We start from the raw sequence: 19,623 nt of genomic DNA, 5'->3' as shown, positions 1-19,623 counted from the left end.
CTCTCTCTCTCTGCCTGCCTCTCTGCCTACTTGTGATCTCTGTCTGTCAAATAAAAAAAAAAAAATAATAAAAAATAAAAAAATAAAAAATGTTTAAAATTTTTAAATGAATAAATAACATCTTTAAGAGGAAGAAGAAGAAGGAGGAGGAGGAGGAGGAGGAGGAGGAGAAGGAGGCTCAGCGGGGAGCCTGCTTCCCTTCCTCTCTCTCTCTGCCTGCCTCTCTGCCTACTTGTGATCTCTGTCTGTTAAATAAATAAATAAAATCTTTAAAAAAAAAAAAGAAAAATCAGTTTCACTTCAGAATGTTCTTAAGAAGTCCTTAGAAATTATTACTTTATTAAATCTCAGCCCTTGAATACATGTGTTTAATACTTATGAGACTAAAAGGGAAGTAATCAGAAAGCACTTCTGTGGGACACAATGACCGACTCTCAAGAAAACACTCTTGTGCAAACCTGTGAGCAGAACTAGCCACGTTCTTCGTGGAACACAATTTTTACTTGGCAGAACAACAGAAAAACTATACTTCCTCGGGACTTAAGTGTTTGGCAGATGGTTTCTCAAAAATGGAGTGAGCCTACTGCTTTGAGAAAAACTGACAGTACCTGTTGCTAATGATAAAAGTTGAGCTTCTGGGCAAAAATTTTTAATTTGGAAAACTAGTATTGGGCATTGTTGAGTTAGAGTGCTTGCTGACATTTAGAGAATTTTTTCTTAAGATTTTTTTTCTCTTTTAAGGTTTTTGCCTTTTACTTTTAAATTTTCTTTTCTTTTCAGTGATCCAAAATTCATTGTTTATGCACCACACCCAGCGCTCCCTGCAATACGCGCCCTCCTTCATACCTACCACGGGGCTCACCCAACCCCTCACCTCCCTCCCCTCCCAAACCCTCAGTTTGTTTCTCAGAGTCCACAGTCTCTCATGGTCTGTCTCTTTCTTAAGATTTTTTTAAAGTTTACTTATTTGACAGAGAGAGACACAGCTCGGAAAGGGAACACAAGCAGGAGGAGAGTGGGAGAGGGAGAAGTAGGCTCCCAGCTGAGCAGGGAGCCCGATGCGGGGCTCCATCCCAGGGCCCTGGGATCAAGACGAGAGCCGAAGGCAGACACACCCAACAACTGAGCCACCCAGGCGCCCAAGAATTTTCTAATAAGATGGGTGCTGATTTTTTTTTAAAGATTTTATTTATTTATTTATTTATTTATTTATTTCAGAGCGAGCAAGAGAGAGAGAGAGACAGAGACAGAGAGAAAACGAGTGGTGGGGAGAGGCAGAAAGAGAGAGAGAGAGAACGTAACTCCCTGCTGAGGAGGAAGCCCCATCAGGGAGTGGCGGGGACTTGATCCCAGGACCCAGAGATTATGACCTGAGCCAAAGGCAGATAGATGGTTAACCGACTGAGCCACCCAGGCGCCCCAAGATGGGTGCTGTTATTAACAAATGGTATGCTGTGGTACTGTTTAATGAAACATATCACATTTGAAAGATCTACATGACTCAGTGAACTAATATTTTCCAAATGACCAATACATGATGTTACAAAATCACGAAGGAGTAAAAAACATCCATCCAAATTGCAAGATGAACCAACAGATTTTACCATAAGGCAGTATGAAAAGCTCACTGATGGAATTTCAGATTCTGCATTGCACCAACCCTAAAGAAACTACCCGTGTCAAATTTTGGTACAGTATCAAAGAATAACCACAATTTTCTGAAAATGCCATCAAAAGGCTCCTCGTTTTTCCAACTACATATCTGTATGAGGCCAGATTTCTTTCAACTACTTCAACCAAAACATTTCGCAACCAACTGACTGCAGGAACAGATAGGAGAACCCAGCTGTCTTCTATTAGCCAGACATTCAAAGAGGTTTGCAAAAAATGTAAAACAGTGCACTCTTCTCACTAAATGTTTTTGTTTTGTAAAACGGTTTTCATAAGTCTGTTATTTATGTACGCACGTAACGGGTTTGTTACAGATATTTTCAATAAATTAATAAAATACTTCATAAATGTCTCAGTTTTAATTTCTAATCAGACAAATAGTGATGGATTAAAAAAAAAAACACACACACACACACACAAAAAGAAAAGCTCCTTGAGGTCCTCGATAACTTGTCAGAGTATACAAGGGTCCTCATACCAAAGTTTGAAACCTGCCACCACAAGAGATGAACACACAGGGCAAGATTTTATTTCAAGGCAGCAGATGTACACATACACTCCTCTGGCAACGATAGGAAGGTAACACGGAATGGATCAGGCCTAGACCAATCAGTAAGAGTGAAGTGGTAACATGAAAAATAATGAGATTTAGGGCTAAGACAATAGCAACTGACACAGAGGGAAAGAGAGGAATTCAAAAGATGTTTCGGAGGGGGCTCGGTGGGTTGGGCGTCTGTCTTCGGCTCAGGTCCTAGTCCAGGGGTCCTGGGATTGAACCTGCTCAGCCGGGAGCCTTGTGCTCCCTCTCCCTCTGCACCATGAGGCACAGCTCCTGCTCGCTGGCTCTCTCCCTCCCTCTTAAATAAATAAATAAATAAATATCTTTGTGGGGGGGGGTGTTTCTGAGGCAGGAGAATTGACAGAATCTAGCAACCAACTTCAGAATCAGAAAACATCCAGGCTGCTTGCTTGCATGGCTTGACTTGCAACACGTATCTGGCTCAGAGACAGGTCCTGACTCTACTCCACAGAGAGATCTAGATACTCTACAGAGTGACAGTCAGTTCTACCAACAGCTCTCGGACTCCGAGTGTCCTACAATTCAACTCCGACAGAATCTCCCTGGAGTCAGTACAGACCCCACAAGCGAAGGGCTCAGTCCCACTTCACACACCAGGCACAGGCCTTGAGTGGCCCCCAAAACTAGCAGGCAGCCTATAAATGTGGGGATTCCCACAACCGCCACTCTCCCCAGGTTCAGGAACTCGTTGGAACTACTCACCAAGCTCGGGAAAGCACTACTCTTGTAATTAGCTTAATTATAAAGCCTCCAACTCTGGAACAAGTGAATTCAGGAGACTCACAGGCAGAGCATGGGGGAGGAGAGTCGTAGGGCATCCGTGTCTGCTCTTCCTCTATGAACTCTGGTGCCCACTTGGGTGTTGTTCTGGAATGTTGGTGAAGTTGAGGTCCGGAGCCGATGGCCAAGAAAGAATTCCTGAGAAGTCTTTGGGGCCAAAAGGTGATTTTACTAAAGCATGGGGACAGGACCCGTGGACAGAAAGAGCTGCCGCACCAGGGTTGTGAGGCGTGACGGATTATATACTCGGGAGTTGGGGAGGTAAGGACAAGGGGAGGTGTCCAAAGGGGCTTTCTCAGGATATTGGAGGCCTTGCCATTGTCAAGATAAGATTGTCTCTCCCTCTAACAAAGCATTAACATCAAGCCGGTTGGGAGTTTCCAGAAGGAATGTTACACTCTGCCTGCCTCAAGTATCGGGTCAATGGGCTGCAGGTTATAAAGAAATTTAATTTTATTTACATTCCCTCTGCCTTTGTTTCCCACACCACTATGGAGGGAAGGGGCTCCAAGAAGTTGAGACTTTGGGTTTCTGGAAGTTAGATTATTGATAAGCATGCTTTTTCTTGTCAGTCACTAAGACATTAGTAAACTGAGGGAGACTCTTTATCTTGCAGGACTGTGACCGGTATTAGCTAACGATTTGTTTTTCCTTCCCTTAGTTTTAGGAAAGCCAGGAGGGCCTGAGGAGTGTCACAGGTATCCATCCCACTTGGGGTGGGGGGTAGTTTGTGGGGTGTCAGCCTGTGCTTTGTCCTCAGCTTGTCTTCTGCTCCCTCATCACCCCCATCCACACATCTAAATGTTCACCAAACCGGGGGCGCCTGGGTGGCTCAGTCGGTTAAGAGTCTGCCTTCAGCTCAGGTCATGATCCCAGGGCCCTGCGATTGAGCCCCACATCGGGCTCCCCTCAGCTCTCTCTCCCTCTCCCACTCTCCCTGTGTTACCTCTCTCACTGTCTCTCTCTGTCAGATAAATAAATAAAATCTTTAAAATAAATAAATAAATGAATGAATAAAATAAATGTTCACCAAACCAGAAGATGTCCAAACCTCGCCATTCTAGGATTTTACACAGGACTTCATCAGATATCCACGATTGATTAAATCACTGTCCACGTGATGAGACTTACACTCCAGTCCCCCTTCCTTGTTGGGTGGGTAGGATGAGCTAAAAGCCACGTCATTAGCATAAACTCAGGTAAGGTCTAAAGGGACCCATTTATTTTATTTTTTTTTAAAGTCTTTTTTTTTAAGATTTTATTTATTTATTTGACAGACAGAGATCACAGGTAGGCAGAGAGGCAGGCAGAGAGAGAGAGGGAAGCAGGCTTCCTGCTGAGCAGAGAGCCTGATGCGGGGCTCGATCCCAGGACCCTGAGATCATGACCTGAGCCGAAGGCAGAGGCTTTAACCCACTGAGCCACCCAGGCGCCCCTAAAGGGACCCATTTAGAATAACAAAGGACTCAGGATATTCCAGAGGTTTCAAGAACCCTGTGTCAGGAATCAGGCACAAAAATCAACTACACTTTTTCTTTTAATTACACTACAGAGTACCTAACATAGTTACTGATGTTTAGTAAGTACTCAAAAAATAACTGCTGTACATAAAGGGTTAGAACTCAGAAAAAAAGACAGAACTCCAGGTATACACAGAAAACAGGATTTATTTGTGGTAGCCAGAAGTCTAAGATTAGAGATGACTGTCCTGGAAGAGGGTAGAAATAACAGTTCTAGAGACAGAAATACAGCAAGGTAAGGAGCCCTCAAAAGAGAGCAAGAAGTCCTAGATAAAAGACAGAGGAAAATACACAGAGCATAAGGCAGGGAAAACCAAAGTAGAAGAGTTTCTAAAGAAGAAATGTGTGGGGGGCACTCAGCGGACTCTGTCAGGAGAGCATGTGACTCCTGATCTTGGGGTTGTGAGTTCGAGCCCCATGTTGGGTGTGGAGATTATGTAAATAAGTAAAACTTCAAAAAGAAGAAACAGGAAGAGGTGTGTCAAAAGTCAGAGGACGGTCAAGAAATGAATGACAGAGACTTGGGCATAGGAGTCAGCAATGGCGGGGGCAGAGGCAGAAGCCCACTAAGATGAGTAAAGGGAACGAAGACAAGACACCCAACGTAAAACTACTCTTCCATGAAACACGGCTGTCGGAGGACGGCACGAGACGCCAACAGGTAGCTGGACTACAGCATCAAGGAGAAGACCCTGAGCCCCACGTGAAGGATGGCGCAGAGGAGGCAGAGAACAAGGTTAATTCTGATGCAAGGTCTTGGACTGACACCAAACCCTGCTGTACACGCCCTTCAGGCCTGCCCAGCCTGGCCTCACCTTCTCCACTTTCCTCCTGGTGGCCACAGTGCTCCTTCATGGCATGGGCCCTGCTCCCATGCTGGTTCCTTTGCCTGGGAAACAACTTTTTTCCCCTCCCCTGATTAATATCTGTCCCTAACCCAGACCCCAAGTACACGTCACATCTTCTCTGGACTTTGGACTGGATGAAGTCCTCCTGAACACTTTTTTTATAGCCCTTACAACAGCTGGAAATCATTTATTTACGCAGGACGGTATTTTTTTGGTTTGGGTTTTGGGTATGGATTGAGAGCAGGGAAGCTGTCACTACTGTCCTCCTTCCTCCTACCTCAGCACCTGGCAACCAGCAGTCAAGCAGGACGTAGCTAGGAAGGGAACATGCGTTCGAGAATGGCACAAAGACTCAGAGAAAACAGAAAAGAACAGCACCTAGAACCCAGGGAAGGGAAGGAGACACCCACCTCTTCCTTCTCCCTCTTATCGAAAGAAGCAAAGAGTAAGTGTGAGTCAGACAGATTTACAAGCGCCACTCAGGAAGTGGGCAGCAGGCCCAAACAGGAGGCAGATTTACTCTGGAAAGTGAAGGTTCAGATGCCTCGGGGGAAGCCTGAGGCGAATTTGGGGAGGAAGGGAGAGAAAGCTGAGAAAGGCTCCTTAGCAGGTCACAGCTAAGTGGGGAAGAAGTCCACAAGTTTGCAAGCTTCTCTGCAGCCAACCATAGGCAGCACAAACACAGGAAATAGGGCGCAGACAGCTGGGATGGTCTAGCGATGGGGGTCCGCAGGCTAGAAATGACAGAAGGACAACAGGACAAGGGAATCGCTGACGGGACACACTCAGAGTTCCCAGGTGCACAGAGAAGGAAATGAAACCAGGAGGAAATGAACAACTTGAGAGAAAGGGAAGAAGGACCAGGAACTAGTTTCTGGATGGAACTGTTGTAATCGGAGAGTGAGAAATGAATTAGAACACAGAATCTTAAAAATACATGCAACATATTTTCAAGATATCATAAGCTCTTGCCATCTACTGTAATCAGTCTCTTACTACAACAACAACAAATCTCAAAAACAGGTCCATCTCTTTCTGAAAAAGGTCAAGTTGCTATCTTTCCTGAAGTCTAATTAAAAAAAAAAAAAAAAAAGCAAAAGCAGATGACTGAATAAAGGATATCCCTTTCCAGCTCCAACTTTTCCACAGTAGATACATGTTTTTCCAGCAGTTCCAGATGAGCGTAAGTTTAAAAAGCCTCCAAACACGAGCCAAGGCGGAGTGCTAACCAACACACCTTAGGCACTGAGAAAATCTGCAATTATAGAAGCAGCCGAACCGGTGACAATCATGGCCACAGTTCCAGATTTAATGTGATCTAACCAGATTCCAGATGAGTCTCCCAAACTTCATTCTATTCAGAGAAATCACAAAATAGTAAAATATATTTCGTTCTAAAATGAAAGAGAAACGACACAAATTCTGTAGGCAATATATTGACCATTTAAATTCAAGTAGCAAACTTTATTGAAAAGAATGCTCATATATACTTTTGGTTGTTTTGATGACTTTGTATCATTTTATTAAGGGCTTTTATTAAAGGCTATTTTTTTTTTAATTTTATTTATTTGACAGAGACACAGCGAGAGAGGGAACACGAGCAGACAGAGGGAGAGGGAGAAGCAGGCTCCCGCTGAGCAGGGACCCCGATGCGGGGCTCATCCCAGGACCCTGGGATCATGACCCGACCCGAAGTCTGTCGCTTAACGACTGAGCCACCCAGGCGCCCCTTAAAGGCTATCATTTAAAAGAAGAGAAGGGGTCACCAGCAGCCCCCTTCCATGTGCTCACCTTTCATGATGAGTGTGTTGGGCATGTGTCTGCTTGCTCAGCACTCTCTTCTCCCAACTGATACCATTTTCCCTCCTGTTAATTCCACGTTAGGTATCAATCTCACCAACTTGTACAAAAAGGCCCAGGACAACCAATGAGAGCGCTGCCCTCCCCCGCGGAGAGGACGGGTTCAGGCACGTGATCAAGCCAGGCCAATTGGAACCCCTGGACTTGACAGGTATGTGAGTCAACACATTCTCCTTTTTTTCTTAAGATAGTTTGCAAATAAAGAAGTTCAGACAAATATAGTTATAAAGGATTACTGTAGCACTGAATTTTGTCTTCCTTCTACTATTATCCTTTCCTTCTCTTCCCTTCACTTTTCTGTTTTCCCTCCCCACCCAACTCCTTAGGATAATGGACTAGGTAAACTAAACATTGAGTTTTTTACACATCACCATAAGGCAGAAAGCTAATCTAAGAAAGGAAGCCTAGTCCCGGGTAAATTAAGCTGTGACTAAATTTCTTGGTATTTAGATATTAAAGGTGAGTCTTATTTCAGTGGCTTGAGCAGAACACACCTGAACAGACTTCAAATGCATCCCCTACATGGGCACACTTGATACTGTATGTACACTGTGAATATCTCTAATATCATTTTTTTTGCATGAGGCCACATTGTTACATGTATGTGAAGGGAAATGACACCATGAAATTCTAGGACATTTGGAAGTACATTCCAAATCTCTTCCTTCCCATTTTCCCCCACCTCGAGATCTGAACTGGTTTAAAAGAGGTAAAAGTTTAAAAAAAAGAAAAAAAGGAAAAAAAAGAGGTAAAAGTGGAGTCCACATCTGCAAAGTGGCCTTTCGATTACCAGATCACGATTACCAGAATTAAATTGTGTACTTCTGTGTTTTCGGCAATCCTTAATTTTCAAGGTGGTTATTACGTGGAAAAATAATGACCAAACTCAGAACTTCCCAACTACTGTACTTTCAAATGGGTCACAGGTGTGCTCAAGGCATTGCTGCCCTCAGGTCTGAGGGATGATGCCTGTGCTAATTACCAGGACTAATGTGCTACTAATTGTATAGAATATTTTTAAAAGCTTGAGAAGCACTGAATAAATGACCAGAAGACTCCTGGAACTAAGACTTCTAGCACGGTGGCTGGTTACCAAGGAAATTTGTATAAGGTCAAGGAGCATTCAATAAATGTTCAAACTCATTGGTAGTAGCAAAAAAAATTCAAGTTAAGGGGCACCTGGGAGGCTCAGTCATTAAGCATCAGCCTTCTGCTCAGGTCATGATCCCAGGGTCCTGGGATTGAGCACCACATTGGGCTCCCTGCTCAGTGGGAAGCCTGCTTCTCCCTCTCCCCCTCCCCCTGCTTGTGTTCCGTCTCTCACTGTGTCTCTCTCTGTCAAATAATAAATAAAATCTTAAGAAAAATTTCAAGTCAAAATAAATAAAACGAACGTTTTTCTTAAACGGTTTTACCCAGTCGTGGTAAGGGAACACAAAATAGGCACACACCGCCAGGGGAACACACTGGAGGGCAGCGGTGGGCTATTGAGGCTTGGAATGTATTCCAATATATTAAGTGAAAAACACAGGCTATACAACTGTATGTACTGAGATCACATAAACTGGCAAGCCAGCGAAGACTGAATTCAGCCCTTGGGTATGCTCTGTTTGAAACCCAGTGCGTTTATAAAAATCGTGGCCCACATAAAAATTGGGAGAATCAGGGGCCCCTGGGTGGCTCAGTGGGTTAAGCCCCTGCCTTCGGCTTAGGTCATGATTTCAGGGTCCTGGGATCGAGTCCCACATTGGGCTCTCTGCTCAGCGGGGAGCCTGCTTCCCCTTCTCTCTCTGCCTGCTGCTCTGTCTACTTCTGATCTCTCTCTGTTAAATAAGTAAGACCTTTAAGAAGAAAAAAAAATGGGAGATTTCATATTAAATCTGTATTTCTAGATTTCCAGCTTCTCTTGAAGAACTAGAAGGTACAGTAACACCAACAGGCATCCTCCCAGGGGCACAAACGAGTAGGCCCCATCCATGGACCATCTTCAGTGCCCAGGTCCCTAGCATATCCTCATGTCTCCCAGACAGAGAAGCTCACACCCAACCTGCTGAGAAATTTGAGCAGGCTGACCCTTCCCAGTATATGAACAGTCATTATTGCTGGAGGTGAAATTCTAGGTCCACTTTCTTCTTCCCTTATCTGTATTTTCAAAAGTTTCCTTCAATAAACACATATACATGTGTATTGCTTTTGGAGTGAGAAAAAAAACATGTTATTTTTTAAATTACCAAATCACAACTGCAATTTCACTTCATCTAATGAAACCGAAACAACTAAAGATAACAGATAATGACTGTGGTTTAAAAGTAATTGAACTAAGGAAATAATGTAAGGTTCCAATTACGGCAATATTTCCCTCCCTTTGATACTAATTAAAACACCAGCTTGGACAGACAACAGCAGTGTTTTACAAATTACATCTTCCTCAAAGTGAACAGCTTCTATGGATACTCAGGTCATAAAACACCCATTTTAAGGATTCATTCCCCTATATTCAAAGTTTCTTTCACCAAGAAACATAAACAGACAATCTTTATCAGAAATCTGTTAATCGGCGCCTGGGTGGCTCAGTGGGTTAAGCCCCTGCCTTCGGCTCAGGTCATGATCTCAGGGTCCTGGGATCGAGTCCCGTGTCGGGCTCTCCGCTCAGCAGGGAGCCTGCTTCCCTCTCTCTCTCTCTCTCTCTCTGCCTGCCTCTCCATCTACTTGTGATCTCTCTCTGTCAAATAAATAAATAAAATCTTTAAAAAAAAAAATCTGTTAATCAATTAACTTAATGCTTAAAAAATTAAATAATTCCTGACCTTTGTTTTACATTGTTTGATTTGGTTTGACCACTATTAACAGCAGTTTTACGAGAACTCCAAAAAGCTTCTACCAGTCACCATACATCTCACCCCATCTCTGAAACCTCACAGAGTATCTTCATGCTAAAGAAAAACTACCAGGCTAGGTAGAAATGCCAATGTCTGCAGATGACAGAAAGTAGAGGCAATTCAACATTTCTCTCTTGCTCTCCTACAAGGTTCTCCCACTCCCATGACATCCAGAGTGATCTTTTTAAACGAAAGCAAATCACGGGACTCCCCTGCTTAAAAGTTACCTTAGCTTCCTACTTCCATTGACTAAAGAAAATTCCAACCAGCCCGTCTCCTTTATTCCTCACCTGTCTTTCCAGTGCTCACCGAAGTAGGTGACAATCAGATCCTCAAATACCAATTTACTCAACAGGCCAACAAGCAACCGCTCAGTGCCCGCCCTGCACCAGGTGCTGCTCTAGGTCCTGGGGATAAAGCAGTGAGCAACACAGCCAAACTCCCTGCCTTCCTGAAGCTTACCTTCTAGTAACCCCTCTACCACCTTCACTGCCTCCTCAATTTCTATAATCGTTTAAAGAATTTTTTTTTTTAAACAGGGATATTTCATTTATTTTTTTATTTTTATTTTTATTTATTTGACAGAGAGAGAGAGACCGTGAGAGAGGGAACACAAGTGGGGGAGTGGGAGACGGAGAAGCAGGGTTCTCCCTGAACAGGGAGCCTGATGCGGGGCTCGATCCCGGGACCCTGGGATCATGACCTGAGCTGAAGGGAGGCGCTTAATGACTGAGTCACCCAGGGGCCCCTTATTTAAAGAATTTTAAAGCAATCATAATGACTGTGTTGAAGATATCTGGAAATAAGCAATACGACCCATAATAATTTTATTATCATTTACTGACTTTGTTTAATAGTAATTATTTATTGCAAGCGAAGGAGAGAAGAGAAACAGAAGAGGGGGACCTTTACTCAGTGGAACCCGGTACATACCAGGAATGGCACTGGTTTGTCAATTTTTCAAGCTTTCTCTCATTCTAGCTATAAAGCTCTATCTACTAGCTTTTAGGTCAGCGACCAAAAGGTAGTATTTCAATTCTGCCAGAATGGAGCAGTTGAATTTAAATAATTCCAGACACTGAAAGATAACTTGTTTTCAACATCTATTATCTTAAGTTTGCAGCAGAAATGGATTTTTCTAAAACCTTGAATCCCAAACGAACAGACTCTCATTAGCGATAACGTACAGGAATGGTGTGTGTGTGTTTATAATACAAAACACTGCCCTTGTTAGAACAACGTAACTAAATCTGCCTCAGAGAAAAGTAATTAGCCCTACACACACGCACGCACACTAAGACAAGACAAGTGGATCCCACAGCAACTTGATTCCAATGCTTTTATCCTAAGAATCAGTGTCCTCCTTGGGGCACCTAGGCGGCTCAACTGAGCGTCCCATTTTTGGTTTCAGCTCAGGACATGGTCTCAGGGTTCCTGAGATGGAGACCCACGTGGGGCTCCACACTCAGCTCGGAGTGTTCTTGGGATTCTCTCTTCCTCTCCCTCTGCCCTCCCCCGCCCCTCTCAAATAAATAAAATCGTTAAAGAATCGGAGTCCTTAACTAGGTTGCTTGAAGCATGGCACCCAAAGCCACTTGGTGGCATTCATTTCCATGAGCTGTGTCCGTGGCTCGCAAATCCATGCCACCAGTCACCAGGCGGACTTACAGGCAAGACGCAAGGATGAGAAAGACCATCAAAGACAGAGAAACAAGGCAAAATGCCCAGTAAAGCAAGAGGATCAAAAGCACTGCTCTCTTGCATTAAGGAGAGGACTTTAATTTTAACCATCAAGGTTAAACAACAACAACTACTGACCAACCACTACAACCTTGTTATTTGCATAGTCCTGTTCAGCTGAATCCAAAATTCTCCATCACACCCCTCAGTTCAACTCCTGTCTCTACCACTCAACCAAGAATGAAAGATACTGAGTACCACTCCCCCACAACCTTGGTGGAGCCCCAAACTATGCCAACAGTGAGAATGGGTTTTAGCCACCGGCTTCAAACTGAGCTGTGCAGTCCGACCTCAGCATAAGCAAACTCGGGCCAGAGAGCTTAAGCCCAAACAATTTCACCAATGCTCTCTCTGGGCTCTAAGCTCGTAAGATAAGCAGCCGATTATTCATTCTACTAGAAACAGGCCAAAAGACCAATGATGAATTCAAATAGATTATCCTGTTTTAAACTCACCTTGTTAGAGGGCAACAAAATGTTAATGATATTCTACCATCACATTTATTAATAGAAGTTTTTTTTTTTCTTTAAACAATCTCCCAATGGATCTGTGACATCTCTCTCCAGTGAGGCCTCATATTCCTGCAGCAAACTTCCACAAGCTGCTTCAAATCTCAAAACTGGCCAGTGTGGGAATGTTTGAACAGACTCCCAGCTGTCTCCCTGATCATACATCCACATGTAGTCCTTTCCAAGGCAAGGCCACGCATTACACATTACAAGTGAACCGTCTTTTCAAATTCCACTCGTCTTCTCCGGGACTCCAACCCTGCTTTTCATCGGGGGCACTGTAGGAAAACCACCTCACTGGAAAGGCTAACGAGCTGCTTTGAGAGATGAATGTTAGACAGTAGACAAGGCTTATTTGTGAGCTAACTTACACAACTCACTTCTCAATGAGAGGGACTCAAATCTATAAATTAACATACATCAGGGAACCTCTAGGTTATGCCAAAACTGAAATCAGAAACGTAAAAATACCCTAATGCCTTATAAATGGTGTCCAGGGAATGGGCAGTCCAGTGCTGTGGCTGAAAGTTTGGCCTCTGAAGTTACGTAGGGTGGCCACTTGCTGGCTCTTGAAGTTCCTTCACGGCTGGTACCTCAGTTTCCAAGGCATATTCATCTAAAAAAGGACAATTCGGGGCGCCTGGGTGGCTCAGTCAGTTAAGCATCTGCCTTTGGCTCAGGTCATGATCCCAGAATCCTGGGATCAAGCCAGCATCAGGCTCCCGGGAAGCCTGCTTCTCCCTCTCCCACTGCCCATGCTTGCGTTCCCTCTCTCACTGCCTCTCTCTCTGTCAAATAAATTAAAAAAAAAAAAAAAATCAAATGATGTAAAAGGACTTGCTAAAGGTTAGCTATCACTATTACTGGTATACGCATTTTCTGAGTTTCCAGATCACATTCCTGAACGCGTCACATTCACATTCCTTTCTTCTTCCTAAGAATAATAGTAATTCACTAGTTTGTTACTGATTAAGTCATTCCAAAAAAAGAAGAAAACAGAACTCTCAACCAGGACGGTAGGGATGTGAACTGCTACAACCTTTCTAAATGGCACTATGTATCACAAATCTCAAATGTAGCATGTACTGTACCTTGATCCTGCAAATCCACTTCTAGAAACTTATCCTACAGAAAAAACATTTCACAAGCATACACGGAGGTATACATAGGAAAACAGTCACTGCAGAGGTATAACAGTGAGGGGGAAAAGGAAACAAACTAATGTCTGACAAAAATTAATAGTTAAATTATCACACACATATAAAATGGAATCTTATTCATTTATTAAACTATTGTAACTGACAATATAGATATGGATTCATTGTAACATGTGAGGCCAAAACCAAAAAGTTACAAAATGATCATATATAGCAGAGCTCATACTTGTTACCAAAAATTGTATATAAAAAGCCACATGCACAGAAAAAAAAAAAAAAAAAGAGGTTTGGACAGGTATGTACTGAGGTAGTGGATTTATGAGAATTTTATAGTTTTTACTTTTCTGTATCTCAACTTTTCTACCATGAAGATGCAATTCTTTCTTTATTTTTTTAATATCTTATTTATTTGAGAGAGAGACAGAGATAGTGAGAGAGAACACAAGAAGGGAGGAGAGGGAGAAGCAGGCTCCCCACTGGGCAGGGAACCCAAGATGTGACTGGATCCCAGGACCCTGAGATCATGACCTGAGCCAAGGCAGACACTTAACTGACTGAGCCACCCAGGAGCCCCAAAATGCAATTCTTTAAAATACAACGGATATAAACTGATAAATAGTTTGGTTCTGAAATACATAATGAAGCTAAAAGTAATGACAAGATTTATTTTTATTTGGAAAAAAACTCATATTTACATAATACTTGATGATCTATTAGATACTTTTAATATTTTATTAACAAATAATGTATTATTTGTTTCAGAGGTACAGGTCTGTGAATCATCAGTCTTACACAATTCACAGCACTCACCATAGCACATACCCTCTCCGATGTCCATCACCCAACCACGCCAATCCCTCCCACCCCCCTCCACTCCAGCAACCCTTAAGTTTGTTTCCTTTTTTTTTTTTTTTTAAGATTCTATTTATTCATTTGTCAGAGAGAAAGCGCACAAGCAGGGGAAGTGGCAGGCAGAGGGAGAAGCAGGCTCCCCACTGACCAAGACCCTGGGATCATGACCTGAGCCAAAGGCAGACACCCAATGGACTGAGCCACCCATGCATCCCTGTGTCCTGACTATTAGATACTTTCAATAGTTATCCAATTAAAAGTTAGACATATTAAGTATCAAGACATTAGCAAAAGACTTCAAGTGATGGATTTCTACCATCAAGTGCAGCAGTACAAGAATTAAATGGGTTAGTTTTGGAATTTTATGTATTTTTATATAACTCAATTCCTTATCGTCATCCTAATTACCACTTATTAAATGAACATATCTCAAGAACTTATGTAAGCACTCTGAAGTATTTAAACTTAACCTACTTACTATTATTCCCATTCTGCTGAAAAGACTGAGACCCTGAAATGTTAGAGTAGATCAAAGTCACAGACTATGGGGTCAAACCCAGTATCCTCTAGAAATTTTACTCCTAACTGTTCAGCACCCTCAACTATGTAACAGAAACTATTATTTATGGGGCCCTACACTGGAGTCTGAAAGAAAGGAATGAAGGCCGTATTTTATTAGGAGGAAAAATGAAACTGGAAAACATGACAATTTTCTGCATTTTTTTGTAAACCAATTTTTACAGCATTATTTGGGCTTACCATAGCTTAAAAAATGGTATTTTGAAAATAGCGATAACACAGTAATTTACCACTACACTGTGACTTAAATTTACATTTTGAGTCTCTAAGCAGTATTTTGTTTGATAGGAGCCTTCTCTCCAGCTTAATCGCCTTGAGCAATCTATGCTTGGGAAAGGTTCTCTCTTTTCAGAGCCAACCAAACTTACAGAAATGACTGGGCATAGTGCATGCGGCTCCTAATTTATAAAATCACTGACTAAGTAATAAGATTAATTTTACAAGAAAAGGTTTTAAAATGTGGCCTCATTGCCATGTTATTCACTCATAAATATTTAATGGAGTTCCTCCAGGCACTATTCTAGCACTGGAGATAGAATGATGACTCAAAATCCCTACTCTTCTGAAACCTTTATTGTAAGTGCATTATGTACCTGAAGGTTGTAGTCCGTTTTTTATTAGCAGCCTAAGGTATAAAACTTAGTCTGTTATTTAAAATATCTGCCATCCACTTCAGGAGATGATCTTAGGAGATGCTTAGCAAGAGGGAAGCAGAGTATCAACTGTTCGCCAACTTTACTATCCCAGGAGAACCTGGAGAAGTTGTTTAAAAAAACCGATTCCAGGGTGCCTGGGTGGCTCAGTTGGTTAAGCAACTGCTTTTGGCTGAGGTCCTGGTCTGGGAGTCCTGGGATTGAGTCCGACATCGGGCTCCCAGCTCTGCAAGGAGTCTGCTTCTCCCTGACCTTTTTCCATCCATCTCATGCTCTCTCTCTCTCTCTAAAAAATAAATCAAATCTTAAAAAACAAAAAACAAGGGACGCCTGGGTGGCTCAGTTGGTTAAGCAGCTGCCTTCGGCTCAGGTCATGATCCCAGCGTCCTGGGATCGAGTCCCACATCGGGCTCCTTGCTCAGCGGGAGCCTGCTTCTCCCTCTGCCTCTGCCTGCCATTCTGTCTGCCTGTGCTTGCTCTCTCTCCCTCTCTGACAAATAAATAAAAAATCTTAAAAAAAAAAAACCAAAAAAAAAAAACCTATTCCAGGGCCCCACCTCCAGGAGTCTGATTCTGGGATTAGGTGACCAAAAAACCCTCTATTTTTAACAAGAACTTCACTTCATGCTGATCTAAGTGATCTGAGGTCCAGACTTTGAGAAACCCACCAGTAAGTGGAGCCCTTCAGAAGAAAACGATCATTCAGAAGAGAATAGCTCTACGGCAGTGGAATTTGAACAGAGTAACATAAACCCAACCCTCATGTAATTAGTTTTGTATAATTCACAAATCCAGCAAATTAAAAAGATGAGTAAGAATGGCGCCATTTACTAGCACCTCCTCCTTAATGTCTTATGGGAGATTTGAATTTGCTTCCATCTAGGCATTTGATGAAAAGATGAACGTAAGTCCTACCAACAGAAGAAATAAACATTAAGAAAAAAGAAATTTCTAGTCAACTGCAAAGAAAAAAAAAAAAATGCTAAGAGGGACAAACATTTCACGGAACTAACTTGCTACCACTCATTTTATGCCCTATTTCACAATGCTTAGTATCTGAACAATCCACAGGGTTCCAAAGTACATCAAAAATTTGTTCATTTCCTCTCCTACTCAGGCAGAATAATAATAATAGAGTATTGTGAAGGTGCCACGGGGCCTCAGCAATTTCAACAGATACATTCTTAGATAAAGAAATGTCATTAAAAAAAAAAAAAACTATCAGAAATGTTCCTTAGTGGAACTACTTCAGTTAGTTTTAAATAGTTTTAATATGTCCCTCATTTGCAATTTAGATTACTTAAAAGATCCTGGGTTCTTTACCAACCTCCTACTGAAAAAATAATTCCCTTCCATATTACAAATATGTGCATTTTTAGTTATAATAAGCAAACACCCATCAGTACAACATAACTGTGTCACGTAAACTAGAAAAATAATTTTAAAGAAAAACACAGCATTTTGTTCTGAGAGAGAGAGAAATCCTAACCTTGGGGGAGGGTTTTAAGTTTCTGCACCTTAAATCATCTAAAAATAAAGGTACCCAGACAAATATATTCCTCCCATTTTAGAGGTTAAGAGTAGCACTTCACAAGTCATCTGGCCTGCTGGGTCCTGGCTCTAGTTCCTAACCTCAGATCCTGTCCACTACCTAATCCATGAAACCTCTGATCATCCGTTCAAAGGGATTAGTAACATTGCCTCTCGTTAACGGAATGGAGGCTGTTCCAGATGCATCTATTTGTATGGTATTTGTTTTTTTTTTTTAATCTGTTCTTTTTACTGTACTTGCTTTTATTATTTGTACGTTTGAGCACAGAAACAGCAGGAGTAGGATGCCAGGAGATAAGCACAAAGAAACGCATCTGTCCGGAGTGCGCATATATTTAAAATTCCAGGCTGGTGCTGCCTTCAGAATAGCACTGATGATGGCAAAGTTCTAAAGGAAACTTTCATATTGAGAGGCTACCAAAAATCTCCAGAGCCTCTCTCTCAACAGAAAAAGACGCTAATTTATTTCTTCAAAAGCAAAGCCTTCTTTAGTCTGAATCACAACAAAAGATGCCCACAGGAAATGTTATCTGCGAAGTTGTTTTCTGATCCCACGGCCAACAGAAGTATAGGAAGGTGCGACCCATTCCTCGTCGGTTTCCTTTTCCTGGGGATCCTGATTATTGCATTTCCTCGTCAAGCAAGCAGAGCCCGCAATTGTGCCCTGGGTCCACACCGCAAGACCGCGTCGGTGCGTAAAGGGAACGAGCCGCGGCGGACCCCAGGGACGCGCTCCCACCGAAAGGAGAGCCGCTTTCTGCTAAATGCCATCAGAGTCCGCCCCGGCCGGACGACTCAGGGCCGAGCGGCATTGACTGCCCTTCACTGACAGCGATTTTGCAGGCACGCGACGGAGAGAAAGAGATGAGCCGGGGACTTGAGGCCCGAGGGAGAGGCGGGCGGCGCGATGCCGCTCCCCGCGAGCTCCGGGTCCCCGAGAGGCTGGCGGGGAGGCGAGGCTTGGCCAGCCCGCCACGCTCAGGCGGCCGAGGGCAGGGAGGTCAGCCCTGGAAGGGCCGACCGCCCCCACGCCCCCTGGGGAGGGAGGCGACCCCGCTCGGCCGGCCGGGGCTGCGGACGCCCATTCAGCCCGAAGCCCGTCCACGGCCGCCACCCCCTCGGCCCGCCGCGGCGTCCCGGCCTCCCAGCGCCGGCCAGCCGGCCGCCCCGCCGCCACCCCCGGGAGGATGGGGAAGGACGAGGCGCAGGGGCCGCCGGTGCCGCGCCTCCGGGGCGCGCGGCAAAGGCTGAAGGGCGGCCCGCGGGACTCGCGCCGGCCCGAGGGACGGGCGCCCCGGGCGGCCATCGCGCCGACCCCCGCGCCGACCCCCGCCCCCGCCGCTTCCCCGTCCAGGCCGCCGCCGTCCAGCCCGCTCCTCACCTCATCTCCAGGCGGGTCCGCGCTGCAGCCCCAGGGACAAATCAGTGCAGCTCACTCGCCGCGGGGAGGGACGCAGGAGCCGCAGCCCCGCACACCATCCCCGCCCGCCTGCCCGCCGGCCCGTGCGTCCCGGAGCCCGCTCGGGATTCTCCCTCGCGAGCCGCCGTACTACGGAGCAACCAAGCTGCGCTCCCTCCCCTCTCCTCCGCTCTTCTCTACCTCCTTCGCTCCCTCCCTCGCTCCCTCGCTCCCACCTATCTCCTCATCTCCCTCCGCAGCCTCTCCCGCCCTCCTCCACCCCTCCATCTCCGCCCACAGATGGGTGGGAACGAACAGTCGGCCAATCGGGAGAAGAGGCCCGCACCTCCTCACCGCCCCCTACCGCTACGCCCGCCCACCGCAGGAGAGAGGGAGGGGGCAATTAAAAAAGATGGAAGAGGACGGAATGACAGCCGAAGAAACCAATCAGCAAGCGCAAAGGGTGTGGGAGGGAGGACGGCCTTGTCTCCCCGCCCCCTTCCCAGAAGGCGTAACCGAAAGCTTCTGGTCTGGGATTTCCCTGACGGGGCTTATGGAGATTTTGTTTCACGATTTGGGTCCATCTGCCCGTTGTCGTGTGAGGCACTGGTTAGGAGGCACTCAACTAAATTAGTCACAAAAGGTCTTAAAGGAGAGAACAACGTAGAGGCGAAAAAGAGGCGGTCACAGTCCAGATTAGGTGGTCGGGCAAACGGTTGGAATGAGGAAGGGTGTGGTCTTTAACAGAAATTTACATAAAACGGAATCACTCCGGGAGACTACAATTTCGCCCATTTACTGGTAGCCCCAGGCTCCACCCTTCTCCACCTGGCGGAGCATTCCGGGAGATGTAGTTCCGAGTTCGGTTGCTATGGCGTTCTCCCCAGCCTCCGGTCCAGGAGTGACGAGCTACCTGACCAATGGGAGCAGCGCCTGGGCAAGCGGGGGCGGGCCCTCTGCAAAAGGACTCCAAGGTGGCGGTGGCGAAGACGCAGGCCGTTGGGGCAGCTCAGAGGCAGGTGAGCCCCCGGACCCGGGTTCTGTG

At 44.7% G+C, this 19,623-nt stretch overlaps 2 protein-coding genes across 3 annotated transcripts in view; one reads left to right on the top strand and one right to left on the bottom strand.

Annotated features, from left to right (window-relative positions):
* LOC111155691 (intersectin 1) overlaps window positions 1-18,609 on the bottom strand; it is a 212,594-nt gene extending 193,985 nt beyond the window's left edge. For both annotated transcript variants that reach the window (XM_022515992.1, XM_022515993.1), the window contains exon 1: window positions 18,561-18,609. The gene's annotated coding sequence lies outside the window, so the exon portion shown is untranslated. The remainder of the gene's footprint in view (window positions 1-18,560) is intronic.
* Window positions 18,610-19,544: 935 nt separating this feature from the next.
* The window catches only part of LOC111155780 (crystallin zeta like 1), a 40,048-nt gene continuing 39,969 nt past the window's right edge, over window positions 19,545-19,623 (top strand). Inside the window, exon 1 of the mRNA XM_022516178.1 lies at window positions 19,545-19,597. The gene's annotated coding sequence lies outside the window, so the exon portion shown is untranslated. The remainder of the gene's footprint in view (window positions 19,598-19,623) is intronic.

Source organism: Enhydra lutris, unplaced genomic scaffold (assembly GCF_002288905.1).
Source record: "Enhydra lutris kenyoni isolate GAN:26980312 unplaced genomic scaffold, ASM228890v2 scaffoldscaffold43, whole genome shotgun sequence".
Classification (NCBI taxonomy): Eukaryota; Metazoa; Chordata; class Mammalia; order Carnivora; family Mustelidae; genus Enhydra; species Enhydra lutris.
This window is presented reverse-complemented; position numbering and strand designations above follow the sequence as displayed.